The following is a 14,869-nucleotide window of genomic DNA, read 5'->3' as shown; positions in this document are numbered from 1 at the left end:
CTATTTCTGAATGACTTCGGGCTAACGGAGTGGAGATCTTTAGGGGCGTATCTGGTGTAGCCCTGAATGTGGCGGAATATTGGTTGGAGGCCACAGAACGGATTATGGACAACTTGGACTACTCTGAGGAGATTGTGAGTGAGGTATCTGTACTAAGTCATTTGAGTCACTCGGTTAGGGTAGACAAACTGTATAGGAATGTACCCTTAGAAACTTAAGGTAAGATTTTCCCTAGAGATCTGATGGAGTTACCATTCGGAGAGTTTGATCTTATTTTGGGAATGGACTGGCTTGTTAAGCATAAAACGACTTTGGATTGTGCTGCTAAACGAATAGAGTTAAGGACCACAAAGGATGAGGAGGTTATGGTGATAGGTGAGCGAAGGGATTATTTGTCCAATGTGGTGTCGGCATTAAGAGCCGAAAAGTGGATTCGGAAAGGTTGTAAGGTCTATTTGGCATTTGTAAGTCAGTCAGAAGAGGAGGGACTGACAGTGGATAAGGTTAGGACTGTAAAGGAGTTTCAAGATGTTTTTCCGGAGGAGCTTCCAGGATTGCCTCCGAATCGAGAAGTTGAGTTTGGAATAGACTTGTTACCTGGAATGGCGCCTGTGTCTATCGCACCATATAGGATGGCACCGAAGGAGTTAGTAGAGTTAAATGCTCAAATTCAAGAGTTGTTGGATAGAGGCTTTATTAGGCCAAGCGTGTCTCCATGGGGAGCACCAGTGCTATTCGTGAAAAAGAAGGATGGTACGATGCGGATGTGCATTGATTATCGCCAGTTGAACAAACTGACGATTAAGAATAAGTATCCATTGCCAAGGATTGACGATCTATTCGACCAGCTTAGAGGAGCTTCTGTATTTTCCAAGATCGACCTTCGATCTGGATATCATCAGTTAAGGGTCAAGGAGGCAAATATCCAAAAGATGACATTCAGGACTCAGTATGGTCATTATGAGTTTTTGGTTATGCCATTTGGACTAACGAATGCTCCTACAGCGTTTATGGATCTGATGAATCGTGTGTTCCAACCATTTTTGGATCAGTTCGTAGTCGTCTTTATTGACGATATCCTGGTATATTCTGAAACTGAAACGAAACATGATGAGCATCTCCGTATAGTGCTGTAAGTATTAAGGGTGAAGGAACTCTTTGCGAAGTTCAGCAAGTGTGAATTTTGGTTGAAGGAGGTAACCTTCTTAGGACATGTGGTCTCTGCCGAAGGGATTAAGGTGGACCCTCGAAAGATTGAAGCAATTTTGGAGTGGAAGCCACCTAGGACGGTGTCGAAAATACAAAGTTTCCTAGGACTGGCAGGATACTACAGAAGGTTTGTGGAAGGTTTTTCTATGATGGCAGTACCTCTGACAAAACTCATAAGGAAAGGTGTACCGTTTGTATGGACTGAGACCCAGCAGGAGGCTTTTGAGAAGTTGAAGAAAGTTCTGACTGAAGTACCTGTGTTAATTCAGCCAGAGTCTGGGAATGATTTTATTGTGTACATTGACGCATCACACGTGGGTTTGGGCTGCATGTTAATGCAAGAGGGTAAGGTGGTTGCATATGCATCACGATAGCTTAAGCCTCATGAGGGAAACTATTTAACTCATGATTTAGAGTTGGCAGCAGTGATATTTGCACTTAAGATTTGGAGACATTACTTGTACAGAGAAAGGTGTATTATATACACTAACCATAAGAGTCTTAAGTATTTGTTGACTTAGAAGGAGCTGAACCTTAGGCAAAGGAGATGGATTGAGTTGCTTAAGGATTATGACTGTTCGATCGAGTATCACCCAAGCAAGGCTAATGTGGTAGCCGATGCTCTAAGTCGTAAAGCTGTATCTGATCTGAGAGCAATGTTTGCTCGTCTGAGTCTGTATGATGATGGAAGTCTGTTGGCTGAGTTGCAAGTGAGGCCAACCTGGGTGGATCAGATTAAGGAAAAACAGTTGAACGATGAGTCTTTGGTCGCTCGTTTTCAACAAGTTAAGGAAGGGGAAACTTCTGAGTTTGGGAGCCAGAAGAGACGATGCAACAACAATATCCTCATCTGTTTGGATTAGATAAATTTCGAGGACGAAATTTTTTTAAGGAGGGTAGAGTTGTAACGCCCCAATTTTTGGGAATTTTGTGAATGTTGGCATAGGTTTAATTATGTTAGTGGGCCTCTAGAAAGCCCAAACTTAAGATAGAACCCGACAATTTTAGTTAATTTTTGTTCCATAAGAAAAAGGGGGTGAAATTATGAAATAGGACCTATGTGAAAATGTTTGAAAATGCTATAGGCTAAATTGAAGTGGCCAAATAAATAGGAGTGCAAAATAGGATGATTTGCATGACAAACCTCCCATTTTACATGAAGTGGCCAGTCATCATGTTGTTGTAGACAAAATGTACACTTGATATCCATAATTTATGGTACAAATTGATACAAATTGATAATAGGTTAGGTAAATGTTCCATGATAATGGGTTAGGTAAATGTTTCATGATAATAGGTTAGGTAAATGTTTCATGATAATGGGTTAGGTAAATGTTTCATGATAAGAATTTCATGTCTTTTGTATTAAAGAATTAAATGGATGAAATATGAAGTTTTATTAAAAGAAAAAGGGGTGAAAAGAACAAAGTTTTGTCCATCTTTGTTCATCATAGCTGAAGTTAGAGAAGAGAAAGGAGAGGAGAAAGCTCTTGAGTATTCGGTCATTAGGAGGAGGAAAATTGAAGGTAAGTTCTTGGTACCTTGTTTCTATTTTGAGGTTCATGAGTTCTTCTTGATTCTACCTTAACTCTTGAAGTATATTTTGATTTTTAGTTGTGTTGTGAGCATTTAGTCATGAATTAAAATGAAGGAAATGGTTGTTGTTTCATGTTCTTTTGATGAAAAATGGAAGATAGGTGAAGTTGAGCTAAACAATGAACATGCATGTGCCTTAGATGCTAAAGGGAAAAATCGGCTAACATGTTGTGCTTTAAAATGATGAAATGGAGATTATACTTAAGTAAAATCATAGATATGTGATGATTGATTGGTGATATACATGTTTAAATAACAAGCATGCAAGTTAGGTGTGAAAGAGTGATTTGGTAATAAATCTGCTTGGGACAGCAGCAGTAACGTGACTTTGGAAAATCACCATAAATTGTGGGAGATGAATTAGAAGCTGAATAAATTATGTAATTAAAGCTTATTGAGTCTAGTTTCTAATTAAATAAACAAGAACATATTTTGAATTCTGTACAATGAGAAATTTGATTCGTAATGAAAAGTAGTCAGATTAGTCAAAGAGTGAAACATGGGAAACTTTGAGAAAAATCTGGTATTAATTGGCTAAACCAAAAATTCTGAAAATTTTATGGATAGAAGATATATGAGTCTATTTTCAGGGAAAATTAACGGCACTTGATTTGGAGTTTCGTAGCTCCAGTTATAAATAATTTAGTGTCTGTTGCTCAGGAAGACAGCTTGCAGTGAAATTATGATTATGTGGTAAACATTGACAAAAATTTGTTAATGAGTTGCTTATTGATTTCTTATAAGCTTACTATGATCTGTAGCTGTGGTTGGCCGAATATTATAAGGGGTTAATACGTAGTTTGTATTTGAATAGTTAGACTAACGTGTTAGCAATCCAATTGTAGGCGGTTCGTGTGTGGATCTCTTCAGCATATCGTCGCAAACAGGTGTGTAACTAACACCCTCTTTCTTAGTCTGGATCGGCAAAAGTCGAAAAGCCGAAATGCCGAAAACCGGTATTTTGTAGATTTACGAGTGTGCGAATGCTCGTGAGGTAAATCGATTAATGTTTTTGGTAAGCTGCAAAATTTGGACTGCAAAGTGCATGATTTCTGTGCCCTCGATATTTTTGGGCTTAATGGGCCAAAATTGGAATGATGGGCCAACGGGCCCAATTCGGTAAGAACCCTCGGTACGTGATTCTGTTAGTACGTGAAAAGTAGGAATATGCGTGAAAAACCCTAAAATAGATAAATTACTGAAATACCTTTAAAAGTGGAAAATTTACAGTTTTACCCCTAGTAGATAAATTACCGAAATACCCCTAGGGTTAAATTGACCTAAATGCATGTTTGACTGTTGTTATTTACTGCATGCCATGTTGTTATTATCTGATGCATGGGATTGGGATATTGACGGAGGAAGTACTGAAAGTGGCTTGTCCACGTACTGGAGGCTTTGCCTCAATTCTTTGATAAGCTGAGCGACAAGGTCGCAATCTGTGGAGTGTTAAATTTGGGTGGGTTGAGATATTCCCACATGGAGTGTATGGCTGGTACGGGTGGAATGTAGTGGTTGGTGGGTTGAGTAGTCTCCCCAAATGGGCTTGCATATGTTATTGATGTTGCATGTATTTTGAAATGGGCCTATGGGCCATACTGTTATCTGAATAAGGGCTAAGGCCCAGTTTATTGTAATCTGAAAAGGGCTTTGGCCCAGTAACCACTGTTACTTGAATGGGCTTAGGCCCAATGGGCTTGAGCTGACTTGGGCTTTGAATGGGTTTTCCTTACACACTGAGTTTTCCCAAACTCACCCTTTAATTTTCATCCACGCAGGAAATCCCCAACCATAGTGGGCTTGGAGCTGTGAGGGAATTCGGAGTGGCCACCCGTTCTGAAAGTTTGATTTTCTTCTGGTGAATTGGACATCCTTTTATTTACGTTTGAAGTTTTGGGTTTTTAAATGTAATAAGGCCGCTTAATTATTTTTGATGGTTTTAATATGTATTACTAAGATAGGTATTACTTATTTTAACTGTTGAAATTGGATAGCTTTAGGGTGCGTTTTCAAAAACAACAATTGATTTCAAAATAACACGACAACAAGAAAAGCTTCCGCAATGAAAGTATTTTCCAAAATTAATCACTTTTCCTAAAAATGACTTAATCAAATCGGTTTCCTAGAAATATCCATGACGTTAAGGTGTGGCAATGGCGGTATGCATGTCTAGGATTGGATCCGAAGGGAGCTTGGTACTTAAGCAGTCCGATGGACTCACCACCTCTTTTCCGGTTTCCTACCTGGTGCACAGCTTCCATTCACTTTAACCTTTAATGAATTAATCTTTTGAACACCAAGTACGATTTTCTGGACTTAGAATGGAATTTTTTTTTACGTTTTTAATGTGGCATACCGGATTCGGCCATAACTTCTGGGCTGGGTTTGGGGTGCTACAATATAGGCTAACCATCAACCTATGTGTAGCGACGTAAATATTTTTGCTTTCGGTCGCTAATTGAGGCAATTTATTGGAAATTTGAAAACCGACTTTCGATTTTATTAAAAAAGGGAGTCGCCACCGATCCTTTTTCCTAGGTGTGATCGGACACCTAACAAATCCTCTTTTTTTTAAAAGAAAATTTATTTTTTTAAACAAAAAGAAGGCCGAGTTTAGGTCTACGTCAAAAGCCAGAGAAAAAGTAGGGTTCGGGAGTCGGTTACGCGCAGGGAGGGTATTAACACCCCTACGACGCCCAAAATTGGTATCTCATTAAACACGCGTTGTCTTAATTCTCAAAAATACGAGTTCAATTTAAAATTTAATCGTGATTCGATCAAAACAACAGAATTTTAAATATTCGGTTTCTTTTGAAGGGCGTCCCGTTTTTAACACAAGCCGACGAATTTCACCCAACATAGCGATGAAATCGATGACTTAATGTTAAACTGGTACATTGCCTTATTTGTTGAAAAAAACATGAATAAAAATATTTTTAAAATAAAATTCATAAATAAATAAACGGTGCAAACAATGATATAATGAATGAAAAAATTAACATATAATATAAGAGCATTAGGATAATAATAAAAACAATATTTACAATAAAAAGAAAATAATAATAATAAATGATATGCTAATAATATAATAAGAAAAGCAAGCAGATACAAAGAGTAAGAAACAAAAATAAAAGAATTAGAAATACATCAAGCAAATAATAAATATGATAATAATATTAAAAACAATAACCATGCATGCGATATTAAACGTAATAATAGTGTTAAACACGAAATAAAAACAATAAATATATACATACATATAATAATAGTTAGTAAAGTGACGGAAACATGATGTTAAAAAACACTAATAATGTTACCTATATACATACGCTTATATATTAAAATATAAACATAATAATAGTATTAAAAGTATATACATAGTATTAAAAAAATATACGTTGTCGAAACCATTTTCAAATCGAATTTTGGAAAATGGGAATCGATTTTAAAAAATGAAAACGGGAGTCGCCACCAATCTTTTTTAGGTGTGATTGGATCATCTTTAAAACATTTTGTTTTAAAATCGTTGGTTTTGGTCTACAAAATCAAAAGAACGGGTTCGGGAGTCGGTTACGTACGAGGAAGGGTTAGCACCCTCGTAACGCCCAAAAATTGGTACCTAATTGATTATCAAAATGTCTTTAATGTCGGAAATCTTAAAAATTTTAAGATGTAATCCTCTTTAAAGTATTTGAAAATTTTGGGTTCACTTGTATCAAAGTATTGACTATAAGTTAGCCTTTTTAGAAATCTCTATCTCGAAACAACAAAATGCTACATCCAATAAGTTAGGACATATCACTTTGCAATTCCAAGACAGTCACTTATATTTTGAAAACCTTTAAAAATTTAGAAGGGTACTTAATTATTCGAACTTAACGAGAAAAGTTGCAACCCAATAAGTTAGGGCACTACTTTTCCGAAATTTCCAAACACCAAGCATTGCCTTTATATTTTTTGAAAATTTTGGAGCCTTGTCTTTTTAAAGATGATGTGTGGAGAATTGTATTAAATCATAATAATATATTATTGTACTAGGTAGATAAAAAATGAATACTACGATATAAATAATAATACATATAAAGCAAAAAATGCAAACAAAGATATATAGCATGTATTGAGAACGAATAAACAAGATATATAAACATATGAGATAATATTTAAATAATGCGTGATATAAAAACAAATATAATCAAATAATGCATGATATTCAAATAGAATAAATGTAATGTCAATATGCATATAATTATAATAAAAATTTAACACATACATGATACATACAATACAAAACATATAGAAGAACTAATAAAAAATGATTGATTGCTAACAAAATATACATACAATTAAAAACAAGACATTTCATATCAATAGTATTTAATATATAATATAATAACATAGTAACAAGAATAAAAGAATAATAATTATATAATAATATATTGGTTTGAAAGTATGTAAGAGATTTCATAATATAACAATATTAGTTTAAAATGAAACAATATATGTATAGTAAATAAATAAAAAATGAAATGTATATATAATGTGAGTTAAAAATATGATTTAATAATAATAATTTATATTTTAAAATAATATATATAAAAAATATAATTTACGATACATAATATACATAACATATATATATAAAAATAATATAAAATGAAACATAATAAAGATTATATAATAAAATGTAATATAAACATATAAGAAAAAAATAATAGATATAATATGAAGTAACATATAAAACAATATATATATATATATAAGTAATTAATAAATATAATATATGAAAATATAATAATATATAAAAGAGATGTAAAATAATAATTTAAGAAAAATAATATATAATAAGTAATAATAATATATAATTAAAAATAATACTTATAATAAAATAATTTTATAATATATAATATAAAAGTAAAATTAGAAATAAACAAATAATAAAAAATATATATAGAATAATATAATAAATATAAGACTAAATTTAAAGTTTAACAAAATTATGGGGCGAATTTTGAAAGGAATAAAACTAAATTAAGGACCTATTTAAAACGCGCGCAAAATTAAAGGGACTCACTGGGCAAATTTCCCTATTCCCAAAACGGCGACGTTTCCCAAAATGAAATTTAACAACTGTCAGGACCAAATTAAAAACTAAAATAAAATAATAGGGCCAAATCATAAATAAAAAAAAGTTTAATCGTAAACACTAAAGGGGTAGAAGGACTGATTGGGAAATTAACCCAATTTTAAAAATGTATGGATCCTTCCCGGGTAATCGGGTCAACGCGCGGATCTTGGGGGTCTAAAACGCTGTCGTTTCACAGGGGCTATAAGAACCAAAACCTTAGCCTAAAAATCATTTTACACCGGTTTTTTTAAAAAAAAAACTTAAAATTCTCTCTGAAATGAGAGGAGAGAGAGAGAATGATGGGTTCTGGCCTCTGTCGAGCCGAAACTTAGTTCTCGGCCTCACGCGTCTACGCGCCGTCACCAATTCCTTCCCGTACGATGGTCGAAGGTCCAAACCCCATTTTCAACGCAAATAAAGGTTCGACCCTTCTCCTTTTCATTATTTACAGTTTATACATGTATTTAAAAGTATCACCTTTGAGTACTTAGTCGATTGAAATGCTTGATGCGTGTATATGTGCGAAAATAAACTTTTTTGCTGATTCTTTAGTTTTTATTGATTCTCTGTGTATATTCCAGTGCATGCCCTTTTACAAGTGAAAAGAAAGGCTTTATAGTCCTTTACATATTCAGGGAAAGAAATCTAAGATTTCTTTCTATTCTATGTCTCCTGATGTGCTGCGATTTTCTTGCCATTCTTTGCTCTGTTTTTTTCGCTATCTGCTGTCTGTTTCCTTTTTGTGCAGGCAATCGAGCGAGGGATCTGGCGGTGACCATGCTGGTGTAGACGCGTGCACTGATCACGGTGCTGATGGAGCCTTAGTGACGGTCATGACATTCATGACGTAATTTGGGGCCAGACCAAGGGACGACCAATGATCGGGGCGTTGATGAGCATTGAAGGCCCTTGGGACAACTCATTAAACGGTGGCCTCGATTTGGGGATTGGCAGACACTCCCTGAAGCTTTCAGAAACGTTTGCGGCGTCACAGTATTCAGGAAACCCTAGGGTTTCCCTGTTTCTCTTAAGTCTGTTGGGCCTTTTGGGCTGTTTTGTTTTGGGCCAAGGTCTGTAATGTAATGGGTTAGGTCTGACTTAGGCTAGCAGGGATAATGAGTCTAACGGGTTGCTGGGTGTAACGGGTCTTAATTGGGTTTGGGTTTAGGTCAGGGGTACTAGGTATTGTTTTGGCTATTGGGTTATACCCGGATATGGGTTTTTGTATTTGGGCTTTGGGTAGCAACAGTAGGCCTAGACTTTCAATGGACTATTTAACAAATAAATGTTTATTTATTTATCTAATTTCTTTTTCTTTATTTAAGTCCGGTCAAATTTGGGCTATTACATACGTAATGTATACATATTAGAAATAATAATAATATTAAAAACAACTATTAATAATACTACATAAATATACACATATATATATATATATATTAAAAATACATAATAATATGAAAAATATGTACATAATATATACACATATAATATAGTTATTAAAAATACATACAATATTTAGTATTAAGAATATACACAATATATATGGTATTAAAATATAGTATTAAAAAACATAATATATACATATAAGTATTGAATAAAAATAATACTAATAATAGTAATAGTAAAATGCTAATAAATAATAGATATAGTAATAATAAGAACACATAAACGACAATATGTACAGGGAAAATAAAAATAATAAAAGAAAATTAGTAACGCTATATATACGTAAACATATATATATATTGAAAACATATATACATAGTATTAGTATTTAAATATATATAATATAATATTTAAGAAAACTGTACCTAATATATACATTACTTGATATAGCGTTTAAAGTATATATGTAATATAATATTAGACATATATATATATATATATATATATATGATAATATAAAATATATAACTAATAATATTTAAGAATGTATACATAATATAGTATAAAAATGTATATATATACGTAATATAGAATTTAAAATATACCTAATATATTAAAAGAATATATACATAATATAATATTAAGAAAAATAATAATAACAAAAAAAATTGTTAATAATACTATATAATATATATACATATAAGTATTAAGTAAAAACAATACTAATGCTAATAAATAATAAATAAAATAATAATAGTAATAAAATATAATAGTATACATAATATTAAAATTGAAATAAAATAATGAGAAAAAGTAAAAAAAGATAAAATTGAATTAAAAATGAAGTTTGGGGGAAATCTGAGATAAAAAAGAAGAGAAAATGACCTATTTCAACGCGCATAAATAGTGGAGGGACTAAAAACAAAATAAATCCCTTCAACCAAAACGCGCAACAGCATTGAGGACCAAATTGGAAAGCGCAACAAATTATAGGGCCAAATTAAAATACATAAAAACCTGATTGAAACATATAGAAAATGCGAAAGGACCGCGCGCGCAATTAGCCCCTATAAGCAAAAACACGCGGATCCTGAGTGGTTAGGGTCGGGTCGACCCGATCCAGGGCAAAATGACGTCGTTTTAGGGTTAAAGGGCAGCCCCCAAAACGACATCGTTTTGGGAAGCTATAAAAGGGCCAAAATCTTCAAAAAAAATTCATTTTCTGCAGAGCAAAGAAAAAAAAAGGAGAGAGGTGTAACGCCCCAATTTTCGGGAATTCTGTGAATGTTGGCATAGGTTTAATTATGTTAGTGGGCCTCTAGAAAGCCCAAGCTTAAGATAGAACCCGGCAATTTTAGTTAATTTTTGTTCCATAAGAAAAAGGGGGTGAAATGATGAAATAGGACCTATGTGAAAATGTTTGAAAATGCTATAGGCTAAATTGAAGTGGCCAAATAAATAGGAGTGCAAAATAGGAGGATTTGCATGATAAACCTCCCATTTTACATGAAGTGGCCAACCATCATGTTGTTGTAGACAAAATGTACACTTGATATCCATAATTTATGGTACAAATTGATACAAATTGATAATAGGTTAGGTAAATGTTCCATGATAATGGGTTAGGTAAATGTTTCATGATAATAGGTTAGGTAAATGTTCCATGATAATGGGTTAGGTAAATGTTTCATGATAAGAATATCATGTCTTTTGTATTAAAGAATTAAATGGATGAAATATGAAGTTTTATTAAAAGAAAAAAAAGGGGTGAAAAGAACAAAGTTTTGTCCATCTTTGTTCATCATAGCTGAAAGTTAGAGAAGAGAAAGGAGAGGAGAAAGCTCTTGAGTATTCGGTCATTAGGAGGAGCAAAATTGAAGGTAAGTTCTTGGTACCTTGCTTCTATTTTGAGGTTCATGAGTTCTTCTTGATTCTACCTTAACTCTTGAAGTATATTTTGATTTTTAGTTGTGTTGTGAGCATTTAGTCATGAATTAAAATGAAGGAAATGGTTGTTGTTTCATGTTCTTTTGATGAAAAATGGAAGATATGTGAAGTTGAGCCAAACAAATGAGCATGCATGTGCCTTAGATGCTAAAGGGAAAAATCAGCTAACATGTGCTTTAAAATGATGAAATGGAGATTATGCTTAAGTAAAAATCATAGATATGTGATGATTGATTGGTGATATACATGTTTAAATAACATGCATGCAAGATAGGTGTATGAAAGAGTGATTTGGTAATAAATCTGCTTGGGACAGCAGCAGTAACGTGACTTTGGAAAACCACCATAAATTGCAGGAGATGAATTAGAAGCTGAATAAATTATGTAATTAAAGCTTATTGAGTCTAGTTTCTAATGAAAGAAACAAGAACATATTTTGAATTCTGTACAATGAGAAATTTTATTCGTAATGAAGGGTGGTCAGATTAGTCAAACAGTGAAACATGGGAAACTTTGAGAAAATTCTGGTATTGATTGGCTAAACCAAAAATTCTGAAAATTTTATGGATAGAAGATACATGAGTCTATTTTCAGGGAAAATTAACGGAACTTGATTTAGAGTTTCGTAGCTCCAATTATAAATGATTTAGTGACTGTTGCTCAGGAAGACAGCTTGCAGTGAAATTATGATTATGTGGTAAACATTGACAAAAATTTGTTAGTGAGTTGCTTATTGATTTCTTATAAGCTTACTATGATATGTAGGTGTGGTTGACTGAATATTGTAAGGGGTTAATACGTAGTTCGTATTTGAATAGTTAGATTAACGTGTTAGTAATCCAATTGTAGGCAGTTCGTGTGTGGATCTCGTCAGCATATCGTTGCAAACAGGTGTGTAACTAACACCCTCTTTCTTAGTCTGGATCGGCAAAAGTCGAAAAGCCAAAATGCCGAAAACCGGTATTTTGTAGATTTGCGAGTGTGCGAATGCTCGTGAGGTAAATCGATTAATATTTTTGGTAAACTGCAAAATTTGGACTGCAAAGTGCATGATTTCTGTGCCCTCGATATTTTTGGGCTTAATGGGCCAAAATTAGAATGATGGGCCAATAGGCCCAATTCGGTAAGAACCCTCGGTAGTGATTCTGTTAGTACGTGAAAGGTAGGAATATGCATGAAAAACCCTAAAATAGATAAATTCTGAAATACCTTTAAAAGTGGAAAATTTACGTTTACCCCTAGGAGTTAAATTACCGAAATACCCCTAGGGTTAAATTGACCTAAATGCATGTTTGATGTTGTTATTCAACGCATGCCATGTTGTTATTATCGATGCATGGGATGGGATATTGACGGAGGAAGTATTGAAAGTGGCTTGTCCACGTCTTGGAGGTCGTGCCTCAATTTCTATTAACCGAGCAGCAAGGTCGCAAGCTGTGGAGTGTTAAATTTGGGTGGGTTGAGCTATTCCCCACATGGAGTGTATGGCTGGTACGGGTGGAGTGTAGTGGTTGGTGGGTTGAGTAGTCTCCCAAAATGGGCTTGCATATGTTTACTGATGTTGAATGTATTTTGAAATGGGCCTATGGGCCATACTGTTATCTGAATAAGGGGCTAAGGCCCAGTTTATTGTAATCTAAAAAGGGCTCTGGCCCAGTGCCATTGTTACCCAAATGGGCTTGCATATGTTTACTGGTGTTGCATGTATTTTGAAATGGGCCTATGGGCCATACTGTTATCTGAATAAGGGGCTAAGGCCTAGTTTATTGTTATCTGAAAATGGCTCTGGCCCAGTACCACTGTTACCTGAATGGGCTTAGGCCCAATAGGCTTGAGCTGACCTGGGCTTTGAATGGGTTTTCCTTACACACTAAGTTTCCCCAAACTCACCCCTTTTATTTTCATCCACGCAGGAAATCCCCAACCATAGTGGGCTTGGAGCTGTGAGGGAATTCGGAGTGGCCACCCGTTCTGAAAGTTTGATTTTCTTCTGGTGAACTGGACATCCTTTTAATTACGTTTGAGGTTTTGGGCTTTTAAATGTAATAAGGCCGCTTATTTATTTTTGATGGTTTTTATATGTTTTATTAAGATAGATAATATTTATTTTAACTGTTGAAATTGGATAGCTTTAGGGCGCGTTTTCAAAAACAACAGTTGATTTCAAAATAACACGACTACAAGCAAAGCTTCCATAATGAAAGTATTTTCCAAAATTAATCACTTTTCCTAAAATGATTTAATCAAATCGGTTTCTAGAAATATCCATGACGTTAAGGTATGGCAATGGCGGTATGCATGTCTAGGATTGGATCCGAAGGAGCTTGGTACTTAAGCGATCCGATGGACTCACCACCTCTTTTCCGGTTTCCTACCGTGCGACTTCCTTTCACTTTAACCCTTAATGAATTAATCTTTTGAACATCAAGTACGATTTTACGGACTTAGAATAGAAATTTTTTTTTTACGTTTTGATGTGGCATGCCGGATCCGGCCATAACTTCTGGGCCGGGTTTGGGGTGTTACAAGAGGGGAGAAGGAGAGACGATTTCTGGCCACAAGGCCGGTCGCCGTCCGGTCGCTTGACCGCCGTCGTCATTGCCGCCACCACGATCCAGTGGCTTTAAAAGGTAAAATTTTTTTTTTAGTTAAATAATATATATATATATATATATATATATATGGATATGGATATGTGTTTGAATAGAAAAGAAAAAAAGAAAAAAAAAAGAAATAGATTCGGTAAATAAAAAAAAATTTAATCACCTTTTTTACTTTCGGTCTTGGTTTTGGTATTCGAATGATCTGTGGTATTGATCTACTCTTTTTTTGTTTTTAAAATAATGTATGTATTTTCTCCAATCCGAAATCTCTTTTTTTACAACAGATTTTTTATTGGCTTTATATAGCCATTATACAAGCTTTTTCTTTTATTATTTCTGTCTTTTCTTCATCTAATCTGCAGGTGCAAGTGGCGGTGCTTGGGCTATGGATTTGACCCGAGTTGGTGGTCGGTGCTGCAGGGTCGTCAGAGGCAAGTGGGGAGGTTGATTTAGCTAGGTGGTTAGGGTTAAGGTTTCGGGATTGGGCTAGCTTAGGTGGGCTTCTGTTGGGTTTGTTGTTTGGGTTAGTTTAGGTATTGGGCTTGGGTTTAGTTTGTTGGGTTTTAGTTTAGTAATTGGGCCACTCGGGTTTAGATGCAAACGGGCCAAAATTGGCCTACAATAGCTGCCCCTCTTTACTCATTGTCGTGTAACGGGAATAAAGCAAAGACACAAAGAAAGGCCAATTTTGCCTGGTCTTGTTGAGTCTTAACATCTTTGGTGCTTTTCTTGTTCAAGTAGTCTCTTTCCAGTCCACCACATCTTGTAGCTTTGGTTCAATCCACTGTAACTTCAAAGAGATAGAAACTTATATTTTCAATCTATTCACATCTTCAAGGATGTAACGCCCCGATTTTTGGGCCTAAAAGTATTAGGCCTTGAGTCTGGGTTCGGGTAGAAGACGGCCCGAATAATTTGGATGTTATCATTATTATTATTATTATTATTATTATTATTATTTCGTATGTTTAGTGTAGTAATTAAATAAATTACGAAGGGT

The 14,869-nt window shown here is 34.4% G+C and overlaps 2 long non-coding RNA genes across 3 annotated transcripts; both read left to right on the top strand.

Moving 5' to 3' along the window:
- Positions 1 to 2,557: 2,557 nt before the first annotated feature.
- LOC128281454 (uncharacterized) lies at positions 2,558 to 13,420 on the top strand. 2 transcript variants are annotated; one of them, XR_008271666.1, is made up of 3 exons: positions 2,558 to 2,735; positions 3,651 to 3,692; positions 13,180 to 13,420. It is a non-coding gene; the product is annotated as an uncharacterized LOC128281454 (long non-coding RNA). The 2 variants fall into 2 exon arrangements; XR_008271665.1 differs by lacking the exons at positions 2,558 to 2,735; positions 3,651 to 3,692 and adding exons at positions 10,970 to 11,199; positions 12,116 to 12,157.
- Positions 3,699 to 4,827, top strand: LOC128281457 (uncharacterized). Its single transcript, XR_008271670.1, has 2 exons — positions 3,699 to 3,924; positions 4,584 to 4,827. It is a non-coding gene; the product is annotated as an uncharacterized LOC128281457 (long non-coding RNA).
- Positions 13,421 to 14,869: the final 1,449 nt, after the last annotated feature.

This window comes from Gossypium arboreum, chromosome 10 (genome assembly GCF_025698485.1).
Source record: "Gossypium arboreum isolate Shixiya-1 chromosome 10, ASM2569848v2, whole genome shotgun sequence".
In the NCBI taxonomy this organism is placed as follows: Eukaryota; Viridiplantae; Streptophyta; class Magnoliopsida; order Malvales; family Malvaceae; genus Gossypium; species Gossypium arboreum.
The sequence above is the reverse complement of the archived record's forward strand: the minus strand, read 5'-3'. Positions and strand labels throughout refer to the sequence as shown.